The sequence below is a fragment of the Amblyomma mixtum genome, chromosome 4 (assembly GCF_055824585.1).
Source record: "Amblyomma mixtum isolate Tamu chromosome 4, ASM5582458v1, whole genome shotgun sequence".
NCBI lineage: Eukaryota > Metazoa > Arthropoda > Arachnida > Ixodida > Ixodidae > Amblyomma > Amblyomma mixtum.
In genome coordinates, this window is record NC_143015.1 from 65,809,453 (window position 1) to 65,828,287 (window position 18,835).

Below are 18,835 nucleotides of genomic sequence, written 5' to 3' on the forward strand. Positions count from 1 at the left end.
ATCCGACAAGATGGTAAACTGAAGTGCATCAGGCAGTCTAATTGCTCTAGCATTAGCACCAAGCTTGCCCTCAACCACTGAAATAAAATAATCATGACCAGCTTTCAGGTACCGTATTCACTCGAATGTAACGTGACCACAATCGTAACACGAGGGTCGAGTTTTCGGGTGTGAAAAGGGGAAAAAAAACACGATTGTAATGCGAGGGTAGACTGCGGGCGAGTGATGGAAAAACCGAAAGAACCCGAATGTGACGCGAGGAACCAGCATCGCAGTTTTTAAAGTCCAAAGTCCACAACTTCACTGAAATACATGCCAAACGGGCATTCCTATGCATCCTCCCGGCCGTTGTCGCCATCAATGTCATCATCACAGCCAGACTCTTCTTTGTTACTAGCTGCCTCCGACAGCAGGTTGTCCTCATCTAGAGCACTTGAAACTGAGCATTTCTTAAATGCACGGTAGACCAAATCATGAGACAGCCCGTACCAGGCTGCTCGTCCGGATCGTCGATTCGTTGACGTCCAGAAGTCTTGCGGCCGCTGAATTTCCGACTTTCTCAGCAAGCCAAATAGTGTTGCGTTTGAAGCCAGCTGTACACAGAATGCGCAAGCACACCTCTCCGCTTGAAGACACGCCCAACCGCTTGATGGGGACAGGCCAATGACTTCGAAGCACGGAACGCGCACCAACACGCACTGCCACCACACACGAGAAAGCAAACAAAGTGCTGGCACTGCTGCCTGTGCATTAGCCACGTGGCCACATTTTTGCATCAGTTGCAAGAACGATCAATGCGCATGTCTGACACATTAAATGATCTTAATAAGGTGTGTTTGATGGCCTTCCTAGCGTTTTTAAACCTAGTACTCGATTGTAATGAGGGGGGGTGACATTTCCTTTCTGCTTTCGGTAAAAAAAACTCGCGTTACATTAGAGTAAATACGGTATTCGGCCAAGGTTTGTAGTTCATTAGGGGTGGAAGTTCGAAGTGCACAAATGTCTTTGCCTTGCACCTATAACAATCACTGCCAGCTCCTGGAGCCCAATGCACTGACTGTACGAAGCAGGACAAATAAGCAAATATATTTGCTTCACTGGCCCAATTGTCTTCAAAATCAGTGAGGCTTCATGCCAATGTCGTTACTGTAACCTTTGATGCCCGCTGTGCCCTCTTCGCAAGGCAAACTTTTGGCAATTACCTTCATCCCTGGAACTGTTCTTTGCTGACTTGTTTCCAGTCTTGTCAGCTGCACGTTCTATGCAGAGTTCACCCAAAAGGCAGGCACTGGCCACTGATGCGTCAAAAGACAAGAAGGAGATGCCAATCTCTTCGAGAACGGCATTTGGCACATTGGTTGTGTCCGTCACATGGAATTTTCTGAAAGCAAGGAGGAAAGCAGCTCTCAATTTAAGAACCCCAACCTAAAGGTTCTAGGCAGTGCACTGGAATCACACTACTCTATGTCAAGAGAAAATAAGGAGAGGTCGATGCCTCCTATCTGGACACCAAATTCTTAAAATTCAAAGCTATCTTGGCATAAATGCAGCTAAGCAAAGCTGGACCACTTCTGACATGAACAATGTGCAAACATTCAAAGGATCGATATGCGACAGGCAGCCGACTTTTCTGGGCGACAAAAATGAAAATCGTGTTCATGAGATGCTTAACAATTCAACGAAGCGGCAAAAGTTAAGGGGGGATGTGGGGATGAGATCACAAAAATCACTAAAAAAGTCGATTTTTGAAAAGTATGCTTTTTGGCATCTCCAACACTGTTTCTATGTTCTACTGAAATATTTCACCCAAAAATAAACTTTAAGTGCTCCAAATAAATATATTTGGCGGCATCTGCACATAGACAGTGCGTGCTAGCTTAGAACTTTCAGGCTTGTTTTCTCGAAAGTTTGTTTTGAGCATAATGCCTTGCTTGTGGAAAGCGTAGCACAGCAATGAGTGCATGGATTTTTATCCCGTTTGTTTTGTTGCGATCACTGAAATGTGGTCTGCGTCAAGACAGTCCCAGATTTACCATATAGGCTCGCATGTTTTTATTACATGGTAATTAGAGCATGTGGGTTTCCGAGTGGACATAGGCCACCAACCACCGCGGGTTCGGGCTTCGCGCGAGCCATGGGCCCCGATCAGCCATCACCACACACACCCTGGGGCACCGCTGCGGCGCACTCAACCTCCGCTGGGAGGAGAGCGATTCACCGCAAAGAAATAGGCCTCCAAGTTCACAAAGAAAACGTTTATTCACGTCGTCCTTCAGCAGATACACAAACACTCAACAGTCACCCCGTCCCGGGGGTGCGTGAGGAGCAAGGCTCCGCTGCGCGCACGAAGCAACTAGAGCAATGCGCGCCGCTAGCACGCCGCTGCAAGAGAATGTCCCCGCGGCAGTGCTGTGATCTCTCTCTCGTGTCGACCGTTGGGCCGGTTGCGAGAGAGAGTGGGCAATCAACGCAAGGTATGCCTGTCTGAGGTCGCTGGACCCCGCTGGACAGGCTTGAGCCGCTGCAGGTCAGAGGACACATGCGGGCGAGCTCGAGTATGCACTGGTCCGAACGGCAAAGGCCGGCTCAGACAAACAGGGAGGAACGCGGCAGCGTATCGCGTCTGTCAGACGTGTGGCGCTTCGGCTCCGTCATTTTTTGACAGGAGCCACGACTCAAGTCGTTGGACCTCATCAATTTTGCTCACTTTGGATTCGGCAAGCTGATCGGCATCCGTGGACACCAATTTCATTCAGGTGGGCCCAGTTTTTCAAATTTTAAAGCGGGTTTTCCTTCCTGTCTCCGACGCCGACGCTAAGCCTAACGGCTGCGAGGGAGCTCCTGCTTTCAGCAAGATGACGGAGACGCCCGTTCAACGCGATTATGACCCGGATGCCATGTCTTGGTCGACCGTTCCCGTCACTGTGGAACCCAAATCGGCACCCGCGGACCCGATCCGCAATGAATCTCTCCTCCGTCTACAGTCGCCGACTGATTTTTCGGACTCCAAAAATTCGGACATGCTCGATTATTCAGACTGCTTCGTGGCACCGCCACTCTCCCCATAGACCGTAATGTATAACAACTGCCGAAAGTTCGGACATCTTGCAGCCTCTCGTTTGATTTTTCGGACACTCCTTGAGCCAACTCGACCGGCAGCACTTGCCGCACCGACGCACGGTTCACTTCGCTCAACGCCATTTTTGTTTTGAACTGAGCCTCCTTGCTGCCCCGCGAGGTGGCGCTACTGCAAATTCCCGCTCATCATCATCGTTTCCGCGTGGTTCGGTAGCGCGCCGCATGGTGGCGCGCCACACCAGTTCCGGCCGCAGCTTAATAAGCCATCTCAAGGCAATCCAGGAGCCGCTTTGTTTGTTTATCCGGCAGCAAGCCCGCGAGAGCGCCGTGGTAGCACGCAGGGCTGGAGATGCGATATTAGCCTAGGGCGGCTTACAGCCGGCGTTTTGTCATCGAAAGGGGTCTGTTGAACCCCGAGTAGCAGTATCAAGACGTTTCGTTGGAGCGCGCGTGAGCATTGACTTATGCAACGCCAGGCCGGCGGCAGCAAGCCCGCGAGAGCGCCGTGGTAGCACGCAGCGCTGGAGATGCGATATTAGCCTAGGGCGGCTTACAGCCGGCGTTTTGTCATCGAAAGGGGTCTGTTGAACCCCGAGTAGCAGTATCAAGACGTTTCGTTGAAGCGCGCGTGAGCATTGACTTATGCAACGCCAGGCCAGCGGCAGCAAGCCCGCGAGAGCGCCGTGGTAGCACGCAGCGCTGGAGATACGATATTAGCCTAGGGCGGCTTACAGCCGGCGTTTTGTCATCGAAAGGGGTCTGTTGAACCCCGAGTAGCAGTATCAAGACGTTTCGTTGAAGCGCGCGTGAGCATTGACTTATGCAACGCCAGGCCGGCGGCAGCAAGCCCGCGAGAGCGCCGTGGTAGCACGCAGCGCTGGAGATGCGATATTAGCCTAGGGCGGCTTACAGCCGGCGTTTTGTCATCGAAAGGGGTCTGTTGAACCCCGAGTAGCAGTATCAAGACGTTTCGTTGAAGCGCGCGTGAGCATTGACTTATGCAACGCCAGGCCGGTGGCAGCAAGCCCGCGAGAGCGCCGTGGTAGCACGCAGCGGTGCAGATGCGATGAGGCCCGACGGCTCTCGAAACGATGTGGGGGAGGAGGCAAGTAGAGGAGGTGGTGAAAGAAGGAACGGAGAAGAGGAGGAGGAGAGGCGGCGTTGGGCGAGGAGACATATGCAACGCCAGCCCGGGATCAGTCAGTGCATGTAAATAAACGATTTCTTTCTCTTTTTTTTCTGAATTTTTTTTTTCGGACACCTGTTTATTCGGACATTTCCGCGGTCCCCGTGAGGTCCGAATAAACGGTCGGCGACTGTACTTGAGCGTCGCTCCAGACGAGAGGCCAAAATAGCGGCGAACGCCTCGGCAACCGCCGAAAATGCTACCCACCAAGCTCCCGCCTCGCAAGCGGCGAAGGACTCCGGCCGTAAGGGCCGCAACCCAGTGACCAAGTGGAGGCCCAAGCCTTTACCAAAGTTTCAAAAGAATGACTTTGTCATCGTGATCAAGCCCCGGAAATCGTTGGCCATACGGGATGCCTTTCAACACGGCGAGCTCGGCGCCGCGTTCGGCGCTTTCCTCGGGGCGCCTCAGGCAGCCGAGTTGAGCCTCCTTTTAAGCAAGGAACAAAATTTGATCCTCGCCAGCACCCGGAACGCTCACGTCGCAGACCGTCTGCTAGGCGACTTTTCTATCAAATCGACCATAGGAGATGTGCCTCTCGCCGGCCATCTCAAAGAACACGAAGCGGACGTCTGCTATGGGGTCATTACGGTGGCCAACCAAGAGACGTCTGAGTCTCTCCAACCTTGCGTGCAGTGAAGGAGCGGCACTTTACTCGATATCCGCAAATTCGGCTCCTCAAACAAGGCTCGGCTCACTTTTGCCGGCACGGTGAGGCCTCGATACGTACACTACAACTCCGAGATTGTCACAGTGCACCAATATTTGCGCACTATTCCGGCCTGCAGTTTGTGTGGAACTGTCGGCCATCAGGCGGACTCTTGTCCCAACCCAACACAAGACAAGTGTGGCCTGTGTGGACAGCAGGCACCCATAAAAGAGGGGGTGCGGGCCCCTCACCAGTGTATGCCAAAATGTGCGGTTTGTGGTGGTGGCCATGCCACGAACTCGCGGGACTGCACTGCAAAATACCGTCCCAACAAGCCAGCCGCCCCTAAGGGCGGGAAATCCAGCGTGATGGGCAGGCAGCCACGTCACCCAAGCAGCGATGCTTCAAAACGAGAGACGCCTACTAGCGGGAAGGACGTCAAGAGCTGTCCAGTGCAACCACCGCCTCCACACGGCGGCCAGGAGAAGCAAGCCCACTCTCAGGACAAGAATGGCGCAGCCGGTTCCTGGGCCAGCGTCGTCAAAAATGGCAAACAGGTGAGCGGTTCAGGCAGGGTTGCCTCCTCCTCCCACCCCCTCTCCCCTCCCCCTCGCTTGGCGGCTGACGCTGAGCTCCACAACCTTGTAGCTTCTCTCCGGGCACAAAACGAGATGCTACTTGCCAAAATTGAAGCCTTAGAAGCTAAAACAACTTCCCCTCCCCCTAGTACCCCCGACACGGACGCTATGGAGAGCGAGACGGCGGTGGCGCCGGCTCTGGAACCTTCCCTTGCCGAACTCGAAGCCCGTCTTAATGCAAAATTTGACACCCTGTTGGAAACTGCGATGGAACGCCTCATCGCTAGAGTCATGGAGGCCATCCCCTCTATGATCGCTCAACACGTCGCCACTAACACCCGCCTTTCTCGCAGAACCGGTCCTCTTAAGGACGTATCTGGTCGGCCCTCCAGATTGTCCCGCCGAGTAAATGACCTTGACGATGACGAAGACAGCTGCCCCCTTCCAGTTGCTGAGCTTCAGCCCCTGGTATCTGGCTCGGGGGCAGCCTCACTTCCACCTCTCACCTCTAAATCTGAGCATGGCGGGACACCACCGGTGTAGGCGCTCCCCTCTTTCCAAATCGGCTTCCCCCATTACGATTACTCAATGGAACTGTCGGGGGCTCCAGTCCCGTTCCAAGCGGGCCGACCTCCGACTTTTCCTTTCAACCTTTCAGCATTTGCCTGCCGTAGTTGCCCTCCAAGAGCCAGGGAAAGGCGCCGTACTAACAAATTATACGACGTTCCAGCAGGATCCCTCGTCTTGTCTATTAGTCCATAGAAATTATACAGCCAACCAGGTCGACTTAGACATGCAACTTGAATACTCCTATGCAATGGTGACCCTCCTCCCACTCCGCAAACAGGACCCACCGCTACACATACTCAATGTATACTGCAATCCAAAATTGCCGAATGTATCATTTGCGGACCTCTTTAGCCGCGCACTGAGAGTTGCGGGTCGGGACCCCCTCCTGATTGTGGGCGATTTCAACGCTCCCGCTCGGATGTGGGGTTACTGCCGTGAAGAGAAGCAGGGACGCAAGTTGGCGGAGCTTGCGTCAACGCTGGGCCTCACTCCTCACACTGACCCAGTCCACCCAACTCGTATAGGCAACTCCGTGACTAGGGATACATGTCCGGACTTGACCTTCACCCGCAACATTCAATATGCAGACTGGGTCAACACCGAGGAAACCCTCGGCAGCGACCACTGCCTCCTGAATACTACGATTAGGACCCTTCCTTTCGCGCGACCAACAACACAAGCCCGACTCCCAGGTTAGACCAAGTTCAGGCAGAATTATAACAATGTCACACCCATACATGAGCAGGGCTACCAGTCTTGGTCACAACAATTGGTCTCTGGCCTTCGCTCCCCCGAAACTCAAATTCAGCTCTCAGAGGCGGTCTCGGACGTGGACAACCACCTGCTCCATCTCTGGGAGGCCCGGCATTGCCTCGTCCGTCGGTGGCGCCGGCAGAAGCACAACCGGAAACTTAAAGCTCGCATCGCCGAGCTCACTCAACGAGCGGCTGAGTATGCGGCCCAACTCGCCGACTCCAACTGGGTGGCTCGATGCAATACGGCCGCGCGGCAAATGTCCAGCCGGAACACATGGCGACTCTTTCGCGCCCTAATTGACCCAACGCAAACACGCACGGAAACTCAAAAACACCTCCAAAGAGCAATACACAGCTTTCAGGGCAACACAAATCAATTGGCGCACAAGCTCCGGGACCAGTACTTGTGCACCACCAAGGACTCCCGCGGGCCGGCGTACTCTTATGGAGGTTCTGAGAGCGTTGAGCTGGATCAACCGTTCCAGCTCCATGACCTGAGGGCGGCCCTGGAAAAAATGAAACGTGGCACCGCTCCGGGTCGGGACAAAATTACAGTCAACTTGTTAGCCAACCTCCCCGACCCAGCATACCTGTCTTTATTGAATTGCATTAACTCAATCTGGCTTGGGGAAGTGCCACTACCCATCGAGTGGAAGACCGCCCTGGTCACCTTCATTCCTAAAGCTGGCAAGGCCATCAACACGGACAACCTCCGCCCCATCTCTCTGACTTCCTGTGTGGGCAAACTCATGGAGACGATGGTACGTGACAGGTTGTCCGAGTTCATGGAATCCAAACACCTTTTCGCAGACACCATGTTCGGGTTTCGCCCACACAGATCTGCACAAGATGTCCTGCTACAACTCAATCGGGCTGTCCTCGACCCCGTGGAATACCCTCACAATGACAAGGTCGTACTCGCCTTGTATTTGAAGGGTGCATTCGACAACGTTACCCACGAGATCATTCTCACCCACCTCTCTCAAACTAACTGCGGCAGAAATGCCTTTCAATACATTCGGCAATTTTTAACCGACAGACAATCTTACATTTGGATCCAGGATAAAGAACATGGCCCTTTTCATTTAGGAACCCGGGGTACACCCCAGGGCGCGGTGCTCTCTCCCCTCTTATTCAATTTGGCTATGATGCGCCTACCGGCCCAGCTGGGCGCTGGCGCCGGTGTGCAGCATGCGCTGTATGCTGATGACATCACCCTGTGGGCCACGCAGGGTTCCCTTGCAGACATTGAGGCCAACCTGCAGGAGGCGGCGACCATAGTGGACCGTTATGCTCGCCGATGCGGCCTCCAATGCTCCACCCAAAAGTCTGAATTTGTGCACATACGCCCCTCACCAAAGTGCACAGCCAAAATTTCATTGTCTCTCGAGACAGGTCCAATCCCTGAAAATATCGAAGTCCGGGTACTGGGGCTCTTTATACATCCAAGACAGACGGTCAGAAACAACATTGGCCAAACTCCGTCAGGTGGGGGACCAGGTGGGCCGCTTGGTCCGCCGGGTTTCTAACAAGCGCAGGGGGTTACGATGTAAGGACGCCTTGCGGCTGGCGCATGCATTTGTAACCAGTCGAATTCTATATTCGACTCCATACCTCCACCTGCGGAAGCAAGACGAGGATTCACTCGAAGTCATCCTCTGCAAAATTATTAAGCGGGCTCTAGGCCTCCCCGTGACCACCTCCAACAAGCGCCTCCTGGGGCTAGGCATGGTGAACACATTTCGGGAGCTCCGGGAAGCCCACTTGACTAACCAATACACACGTCTCTCGAAGACATCATCGGGTCGCCGCCTCCTTGCCCGACTACACATCCAACATACCACTCTCATGGAAGAGCGCGTACGTATTCCATCCCAGTGGAGATGCGCCCTCCACGTGCGCCCTCTTCCCGCGAACATGAACCGTGAGGACCATAATGGCCGGCGCCTGGCGCAGGCGGAAGCCCTGGCCCGCCACTATGGATCGAAACCCGGCGTATTCTACGTGGATGCCTCAGGCCCCCACCATGGGGGATGGTACACAGCCGCAGTCGTCCACCAATCCAAAACAGTGAACGGCCTTACTTTCCGAGCCCGTGACATAACACACGCGGAGGAGGTCGCCACTGCGTTGGCTGCATCTGATTCCAATTCAAAAACAATTATTTCCGACTCACGAGGGGCATGTCGGAACGTCGAGCAGGGCTGGGTACCGTATCTAGCCTACCGCATTCTTCAAAACAGCGTCTACACCGGTGACCCCGCGCACCGGCGTATCGTTTGGGCTCCCGCTCACATGGGCCTTGAGGGAAATGAGGCAGCTGACGCCGCCGCCCGCGCGCTCTCTCACCGGACATTCCCCTCCGACCCTGACGATCAGGCACTCGAATTTATTACAGCTTACACCTTCAAAGACATCGTTTTACTCTATCAATCTGGCCATGGTCTTTATCCCCGCCCGTGTAAAGGTCTGTCAAAGGCGGAGGAGCGGCTTCTGCTCCGCCTGTATACAAATACTTCGCTGTGCCCGGCAGCTCTGAAACACTTCGACCCTTCTTTCTCGGGCAGCTGTCCGCACTGTGCGGAGAAGTCTTCGGACATCTACCACATGGTGTGGGCCTGCCCCTCCAACCCTGCTATCCCCCCTCACCCCAACCCAACCCGGGAGGACTGGGAGGCGACCCTGCTCGGCTGCTCTGACCTGCAGGCCCAACGGGCCTTGGTCGCGCGAGCCCGGGCGGCGGCCGATGCCACTGGGGCCCTTTGTAAGGGCTGGCCCCCTCTGGGTCAGCTCATGCATAACCTCCTGTATTATACCTGTACATAAATGTTTTCCACCACCACCACCGGACAAACAGTAGCGTACGCACCTTACGCTGTCTCGGAGGGATCTCTCTCTCTGGGCTCCGCTCGGACGGTCGCACGGTGCGCGGCCGCCCAAGCGGGTCCCGAAATCCCGCCAAAAGGCACCAATGGCAAAGGTCGTTGAGGAGCCGGGGCGGAGCTGTGGCCAAATGACAGTGATTAGTCACTTAGCTGCCTCTCCACCGCCTGAGGCGGGAGCAAGGGAAAGAAGAGAAACAACGCGGGAAGCCGGCAACAGCCGCGCAAAGGCAACGGCGGAAACCCAGGATTCCCACAAGCATGATACATTCTAAACATAAATGAAGGTGCATATTGTGTCCTTTAAAAAAAAAAAGCAGAGAAATTAAAAAAAAAAATAAGAGTCTTGACTTACACCACACTTCTTAGTAAATATTAAAAGGATTTACAGACCCTTAGCCTGATTTTTTTGTCATGCTAGGCTTTCCACAAGCAAGCAACATGGGGACAACGTATAAAAAATGATAAAAGGGAACCTACTGAAGCTGTCATTGTGAAACTTTATATCTGATTGTTTGATGCTGATTTAAGCCAGTCTGCCAAATTTCATCACTCTAAGTCGAAAAATAGAAAAGTTGGCTTCGATCCCCTCATCCCCCCTTAACTGCATAAAATCCTCTAAATGTGCTCATTATGGAGTTTAATATGTCAAAGCTGCACCTGGTCACATGAGATGCCAGCAGGTAGCCAGAGAAAACTCTTCCATTCACCCATTGCACAACAATGGCTTTTCACTCCACTATCCAATAAGCTCTGCCTCAGCCATCCGCAGCCACCCTGCCCCAGAAAATTTCCTAACCGTATGTCCCCACCTGACTGCCACCAACTGGCTAGGCCTCATTTTCTTGCAATCCGATGCACTAATCCCGACCACCTGTTTGCGCTCTGCTTGTGAAATGTCCCTCTCCAGTACTACTTCCTGTTTTCGATTTGAGCCAGGTAGCCAGTGACTTGACCTTGTTCTCTAATTCATGCTGCTCTGCTTGTCTCAAGCTTACTCATTTTTCCCACTGTAGCCTGAGAGCCCAACGTTTTCACTAGAACTAACAGCAGTTTTTGAAAGCCAGTAACCCTTATTCACTGCACACTTCCGGTATCAGCAAAAGAAGCCGTCTAACTCTGACATATACAGCAAATAAGTTAAGCGAACAAACTTTACAAACGAATTAAGCACACCAGGCAGTCGTCTCTCATCCTTTTATTTTTGTTTGCTTTTTGGTGAAAAAAAAGAGTAACCAAGCAATCACAAATATCTTCTTCCATAAATGCAAAAACAGGACGTAGACTTGGGAAAGACCGAACGGGAAGACTAAAAATGGCTTCAAGAGGTGCAAGCATCATCAAATTTTTTTAGACTGTCAAGATGTCAGGCAAGGTGTGGCATAGAAATCCATAATTAGCCCCGATTTTAAAAAGCAATGGGCGGAAGCAGTCGGAAGGAAGCACGCAAGACAGCCATATGCAAGGGCAAAAATACAGCTGTCCAGGATTTCATTCAAGAAAGGAGATTCTCCTTAAAATGAGGAAGACAGTGTTGAGGATTTTGCGGGGTCGCAGCGGAGCACCAGAGAGAGACGACCAGCGTGGCAGGCTTCTAGTTCCGAACTGCCCGTGACGGGCGTGCGCGCCCAGCACGCGCTGTTCATCTTTATTTTCCTCTAGCGCGGGAACGCCGATCTCAGCGCCAGCGCCTTATAGCGTCGCCGGGCGCTATAACAGCAATAGCGCAGGGGTGAAGAAGACAACGTTACCAAGGTAGTCATGCAAAGCGAATCTCAAGTAGGAAGCAGAGCAGCCAGGCAAGACATGAGAAAACTCTCCCAGGAGACAAAAAATCTCAATAACAAAACATCACAGCATGAAAACGTTGCAACCCTGAAGATAAGATACAGCAGAACTGTCAAGATTAACTGACAAGATTAAGGTAAGAGACATAAAGAAGTGAACCGTGGAGAGCGTCGAACGCCTGGCTGAAGGGCACTCCATGCTTTGATTGACTCCTCCTACTCTCAGAGGTCAGTTAAAAAAAATGGCGGGAGCTGGGACGTTTAATTCGATTTAACAGGAAACTCGGCCACACAGCACAAAAATTCGAAGTGCCTAAGAATGCTGCGGGCATGTATATTGAGTTACTGCTGCAAAAAGGCGAGCTAAGAATCCTCCTTAGTGCACCTCTGAGTATAAAGGTTGCTGACAAATTTTTCGGATGCTAAAATTTCGGGCACAATTCATACTGCAGACTGGCGCGGCACCAAGTCACTCATCCCACAGAGTTCGGAGTACACCATGCCTGAAATTCCGGACGCGCCGCATCTGAAGCTGCAATTTCTCCAACTTCTCCAACTTCATTCACGTGGCATACGGTCAGGTGACCTGACCTGACGAAAGGCATAGCAGCTCGAGTCGTCTTCCACGCGAAAGTCCAAAGATGCAGTGAAGACACCGCATACGTGCTGAAGGCTTTTACTAGAAAAGGCCTTTATTCTGCAGAGGACTCTATTCAAATGATGATGATGACTACGCACCTTGTCTGCCAACAGGACTTGGCACACCCCTCGCCTTCAGGCATGGAGGCTGTGGCACCCAGCAACAGCTTCTTTTTCTCTCCCAGTGCCGTCCCAACCACCAAGACGAGTGCCACGTCAAGTGTCTCAGAGCTGCCCGGGTACACCTGGAAGGTGTAGCTGACACTCAGGGAGCCCAGCGGGATGTCGCAGGGAAACAACCTGTCAAAGAACGCACCGCACAGTTTGTGACACCTACCTTGAGAGAAAGTCTAGCAACCAACATACTTCAAGGAACATAAGCCACATAAAAATGGTAACAAGTTACAAAAAAAAAGCACTAACTGAAAAAGTCTCACAGGATTAGTGTGTGAGTGGAAACATAAAGAGCAACATAAGACTACTGAAAGGCACATTCACAGCTGGGCGTTCAGCACCAAGAGTGAGTGAAATCCTCCGCTGCGCTTCAGGGTTCCACCGAAACCTCTAGTGGAAAGCGCAATCGGCCAAGAACTGATTTCTGCTAGCAGAAAAACCGGTTGTTCTTTCCTAGCTAAAAGGAACGTGAGGAAGAGGCTGCGGCTACCATCTTGCCCATCAACATCTCATATGACTCAGCGATGACACCGGCGGCGCAGATGGATCCAGTGTGAGTGCAGAATAGTTGTGGCAGCTACTACCGTATTTACTCGCATAATAGGCACACTTTTTTTCCAGAAAATCCGGCTCAAAGTTCGGGGTGCGCCTATCACGCAGGGTAAAATTTCCGTAAATTTTTTGACTCTCAGAATTGAACATACCGCATAAACGCACCCGTGTAAGGGCCGCACCTTTTCCCGAAGGAAATATTAAAAAAAAAAAAAAGATCCGTGTAAGGACCGCACCGAAACTTTCCACGACCCACGCGGGAATAGCCTTCGAAATGCACGCGCCGTGGCCTCCGCGATCAGCTCCGGCTACGCGCAACGGCCGCTTGATCGCGGAGGCCATACATGCACACAGGAGCTTCCAGGCACCGCCAATGGAGAGCGCCCGAGGCCATACTCATCATCATCATCATTTCTCTCCACCGCGAGCTTTCGTTATCCATATCACCATCAGCATCACCAGCTCCAGTTTTTTTGTGGCTGTCAAAGTGCCAGGGTCTGTGGTAGCGTGTTAGTTCATCGTAGTTGTGGCTTTGCCGCCAAGCGCTGCTGCTTTAGCACGACGGGCAAGCACCTTAATAGATACAAGGCTGGGAGTTTGCTCTCAAACATGGCAAGAGTGCGGTGGGCCGGAAATTTGACGTGGCCGAGAAGTGCGGCAGTTGTGACTGCGGCGTGCCTAAATTTTCGTACGCAACTCCAAGCGCCAAGATTTTCGTGGGCCTAAGTCGGGAACGTTTCCGGCTGGAGATGAAGCTTTCCAAACAGACGGTTAAAGTGAGCATTCCTGAAAACTATGTGCGGCTGTTCCACGCGATGTCGTTGTACGTGCTGTGGGTCCGCAGCAGCTGCGACGGCAGCAGCACTAGTGAGGACTAGTAGTCAGTTCAGCAAAAACTTTGTTAAAATAAATATTGGGGGGTGGGGGGCAAGGCGTAGGCTTGCAATCGTGTAAATACAGTATTGATCACAGTGTCAAAAATAAAAAAATCTGATTTTTCGCGACCAAACTGGGGGTGCGCCTATTATGCGAGTAAATACGGTAATTGCATTCGCTCTTGATGCCAAACGGCAAAGTGTGAGTGCACCAGAAAAAATAAGCCTTCGAAACTGCAGGGTGCTAGGAAATTGCAAAGGACCATAAACTACTCACAAGAGCAGGAGAATAGGCACAGCACTACAGGTACAACAAACAAATTGCCGAAATCTCATTTGATGCTATGAGCAACATTATGAACATGCCTACAAGTAAAATATGTCACATAAAAGTTTTACAAGGCTTAGTACTTCATAGATCTGGGAAGACTTGGGTGTCAAAAAGTCAGAAGAGTTAATGGAATTAGGGATGTAAAGGTAGAAACATCAGTTGCCCTAAAGGCATTTGAATGACTCGGACACCTATCGAATACTGCTCTCGAAATAAACACTCACAGTGGAACCCCGATTGTGCGTCCCCCGTTTATGCAACAACCCACAATTTACGATAAATTGGCACGGGCCCAGCAAATCCCCCATGGAACAATGCAATAAAAGCCATGACAGGAAAATTATGCACAGCCCTCTTCGTACAAAGGCCAGCAGGGCCACCCAATGCGACAATGCGACCCAGTGTAGGGTCACATTATTGTCCTTCAACGCCTCTATGAACTACTCGGACTCCGCGCATGCAACCCGCGGTAGTCAGTACACGGCAGCTCTCGCCTGGCCTGCTTTTCCGCACACTCTTCTGAAGAAGGCATTACAGAATTAAATTACACATTCATACCAGCATGAAGTTAGTGCGCAGGCAATAACAAGATTGATGTTTCAATGATCAGTGGTGGCTAGTTCAAAAGCGCCTTCCATTGCAGCTTCATTGTAAAGAATAAAAGAATAGAATAGAATAGAATAGAATATCATCGTAAAGAAAAAAATAGAATAGAATAGAATAGAAATGCCTAGCAACACAGAGCGAGTGGCGCGCTGTCACCTGGCGAGCCACACGTTGTTGAAGGAAGCACATCGCCGGCGTGGCTGCACTCTATAGTCCTGCATTCGCATCGCGATTTTGTTTTTTTCCTTTATGATGAGAATGCCTATTACAGTGTAACCCACTTATAACAATACCTGGCATAACGATACATCACTTACTGTTCACATTTGTCAATTCTCTTATCGCCCTATGTAAAAATAAACCATGTGAATGATAAAATTACTGGCAAAACAGCGGATACAACGATAGGATTCTGGCTGCCCGAAAGGTGTTTACCACCAAAATTTGTCTGAAAGTTTGATAAAAAATATAATACTTTGAAGGGAATGATGTAAAAACTCTGGAAACGGACCGGCATGGCGGAATCAGTGAGGGGGCATTGGTTTGGTTTGGTTTGGTTTATTGGGGTTTAACGTCCCGAAGCGACTAAGGCTACGAGGGACACTGCAGTGAAGGGCTCCGGAAATTTCAACCACCTGGGGTTCTTTAACGTGCACTGACATCGCACTGTACAGGGGCCTTTAGAATTTCGCCTTCATCGAAATTCGGCTGCCGCAGCCGGGATCTAACCCGCGTCTTTCGGGTCAGCAGCGCCGTAACCGAGCCCCGTAACCACTGAGTCACCGCGGCGGGGCCATTGCTTACGGCCTTGGGGGCGAAGAGCTATAATCATCACAATCGCTGGAGAGAGAAAGAAAGAGCTTCCTTTTGTACCGCTGTGCAATGCTTTCACACGGAAACATATACTCCGTTTCATACATAACAGGCTATGCTGCGGGGGCAACGGAAGTATTGCTGCATGTGCAAAACCACATTTCTCCACCATGTTATCATTCATTCTTCTCGAAACTGTGGTGAGTGTTTGGACAAAAACAAAGAACGGTATAAAACGATGTGGTGGCATAGGAAACCGCGGTGCTCAGTGTTCGGGCCCCATGGCTATGATTTTCACTGAGTGTGAAGCACTTTTTGGGCGTGGATTGAGAAGGAGCGATTCGCCATACCAACCGCATGTCACACCGCCATGTAATTCTTGCTTCTCGAAGCCTCGATGAGTCGCAAGATGAAAATGTGGCAAGAGGTAAAACAAAGTTCAAGAGGCGCCAGTCACAGCACTTAAGGTTTATTGCAACGAAATACTTGTGTTCACTTTGGTTGCATAGCGAACTACTTTTTGGTTGCGGACTTAGTCTGTGCGAACAGGAGCGCTGGCTTTGGCAGTGTTGCATGCTACCATATTTACTGGAATGTAACGCGAGTTTTTTACCGAAAGTAGAAAGGAAATGTCACCCCCCCCCCCCCCCCTTCCCCCCGCATTATAGTTGAATACTAGGTTTAAAAACGTTAAGAAGGGCACCAAACACACACTATTAAAATCACTATCAAAATCAAAACGGGACTTCAGGACCCGAAAATCGCGAAAAAATTGATTTTTTGAAAATGGCATTTTCGAAATCTACAGTCTGTCTTCTACATATCTACGAATTTATTCGTTGCCTGAGTCAGTATTTTTTCTGTAATCTCACTTTACAAGGAGCAAACGAGCTGAATTCGTGCATCAAGTTGCGCAAAAACGGCATTTTTTGAAAAAAGCGCAGCGTCCGTTTCGCGGCCATGAGCGACTCCATCTTGGTCTCATTTAAAACAGCGATTTCTCGTTTTCAATTTCCCGCCACGTTGCCTGCTTTTTGCGCATTGGTTGACAAGAAACGGGGCGCCAAAAGAGAGTCACAGTGCGCGCTTCCATTCGTTGCTGAGCCCACGTGACTAAAATCAGCTTCTCTGATTGGTGGATCTCGGCCCGTCTCGTCTGCTAGGCGCACCAGACCGCAAGCGAGGCGCCATTTTGTCAGATCAGCGTTGGTACCGAAAGTTTCTGGACGATGTCGCAGCCACGGGCCAAATTTTGTACGCGCCACAAGTTCGGCAAGAAAAGAAAAAAGTCAATCGCGGACAACTGCAAGAAGTGTTCTGCAGTGCCAGAAAGCAGCGACGACGTGCCTGCTGCTACGACCTGCGCCGGGGCAGCGGCAGCCGAGAACAAGCTAAGCCTACTGGTCCTGGATGCGCCGCCCGATGTTCGGAACAGCGAGCGTGTTCGCCGCGACGCGGCTATGCTGACGCCCGCAGATCTCGAAGAGATTAAGACCAAGGCCGACGCTAAACTATGCGAGATTACATCTGTATGTGCTACGGACCGGAAAGCAGATTTTCTCGAACATGCGAGTGACGACGCAGCTGCCCCATCCAACGATAAGAGGTTCGTGATCGTGAGCCTGGATTCTGTGAACGCGCTTCTGCACCATGTCAAGTGCAAGGCATGCGATGCTGATGTAGCGGTTGAAAAATCCGTGCGTGAATATGGACTCGCTGTGAGTCTTGTTCTTGTGTGCGCGGTGTGCGGCGACGTAGCGTCGGTGTGGAGCTCGCCGCGCGTGAGCGGCGATCAAACCGTCAATCCATTCGAAGTGAACATTCTTGCTTCGCGTGCTATGCAGAGTACCGGCAATCGCCAGACAGCGCTCAATGATATATTCTCAGCTATGAATATATCACATCGCGGCCTTCACACGAAGACGTGGCAGCAGTACTTAAAAACGAAGCTGACGCCATCGGCGGTGCGTGCTGCGAACAAAGTGACTGCCGAGTGTGCGAGCTCCATTCGGGATTTGTACGCGGAGTTGAACTTGGGAAATCCGGACAATATCGCGGTCTCGTACGACGGGACATGGATGACACGCGGTCATTCTTCTCATATTTGTGTAGGCACCGTGATAGAACTTTTTTCGGGCCTTGTGTTAGACTTTGTCGTGCTTTCGAATTTCTGTGCCGCTTGTGAGCGAGGGCCAAAAGAGGATGACCCCACCTACTTGACATGGAAAGAAAATCATGTCTGCCAAAAAAATTCAGAAAAGAAAGCTGGAGAGATGGAGTTGGAGGCTGGCCTCATATTGTTCCAGAGGCCACTCCAGCAAAACAACCTGCGCTATACCACTGTTCTATCAGATGGTGACAGCCGTACATTCTTAGCTCTGCAAGAAGCTAAGGTGTATGGCTTCATTCCTATCAACAAGGAAGAGTGCAGAAGCGCATGGGCACAGCTTTACGCGACCTGGTTGCCAGACACAGAGACAGTCCTGACAGAATCAGTGGTAAGGGCAGGTTGACTGGTGATCTAATAACAAAGCTGACCTCATATTATGGCTGGGAAGTAAAATCACATTCAGGGGACGTAGAGGCTATGCACCAGGCTGCGATGGCGACATATCATCACGTGACATCAACAGACCTTGCATCAAACCATAGTCTTTGCCCAACAGGCCCAGACTCCTGGTGTCGCCATAATTCAGCAGAGGCCAAAGGCCTGCCTTTACCCAAACACCACTACAATCTTCCACCACACGTCAGCAAGCCTCTTCTTCCCATCTGCCAGTGCTTGTCGGACAGGAAGCTCCTTCAGAGGTGCCAGAGAGGAAAGACGCAGAACAGTAAAGAAAGTCTGCACGCAATGATCATGGCCCTGGCACCCAAGGAGCGCCACGCTTCTTTATTGCAGGCTGAAGCTGTGCTAAAATTCAATGCTGGAAATGAGAGAGCCTCAGCAAGCATTCTGAAAGAGCTCAAAGTAGCTCCTAGCACATGCAATATGCGGCGCATGGCAGAAAAAGACCGGCGCCGACGAACTGCATCTGTGCACAAGCGTGCATGCGCAGAAAATGTGCAGCAGGCCTGCAAAAAGCGGCACTTGGGAGCTAACAGCCAGACAGACTATATGCCTGGAGCATACTACAGTTGAATCCCGCCACAACGAAATCGGCGGGGCGTACGAAAAATTTCGCTGTCGCGGAATTCCGTTGTCGAGAAATTACAGACGAGTCGGCTGATCCCGGGCTGGCGTTGCATATGTCTCCTCGCCCAACGCTGCCTCTCCTCCTCCTCTTCTCTTCTCGCCCAACGCCGCCTCTCCTCCTCCTCTTCTCTTCTCGCCCAACGCCGCCTCCCTCCTCCTCTTCT

The 18,835-nt window shown here is 51.6% G+C and overlaps 2 pseudogenes across 1 annotated transcript in view; one reads left to right on the forward strand and one right to left on the reverse strand.

Moving 5' to 3' along the window:
- Positions 1 to 18,835, reverse strand: part of LOC149346670 (cytosolic endo-beta-N-acetylglucosaminidase-like) — a 71,467-nt pseudogene that overhangs the window by 12,016 nt on the left and 40,616 nt on the right. The window contains exons 8-9 of the transcript XR_016292446.1: positions 12,224 to 12,424; positions 1,203 to 1,381 (exon numbers count right to left, since the gene is read on the reverse strand). The product of XR_016292446.1 is annotated as a cytosolic endo-beta-N-acetylglucosaminidase-like (transcript). The remainder of the gene's footprint in view (positions 1 to 1,202; positions 1,382 to 12,223; positions 12,425 to 18,835) is intronic.
- Positions 16,705 to 18,693, forward strand: LOC149346671 (uncharacterized; annotated as a pseudogene).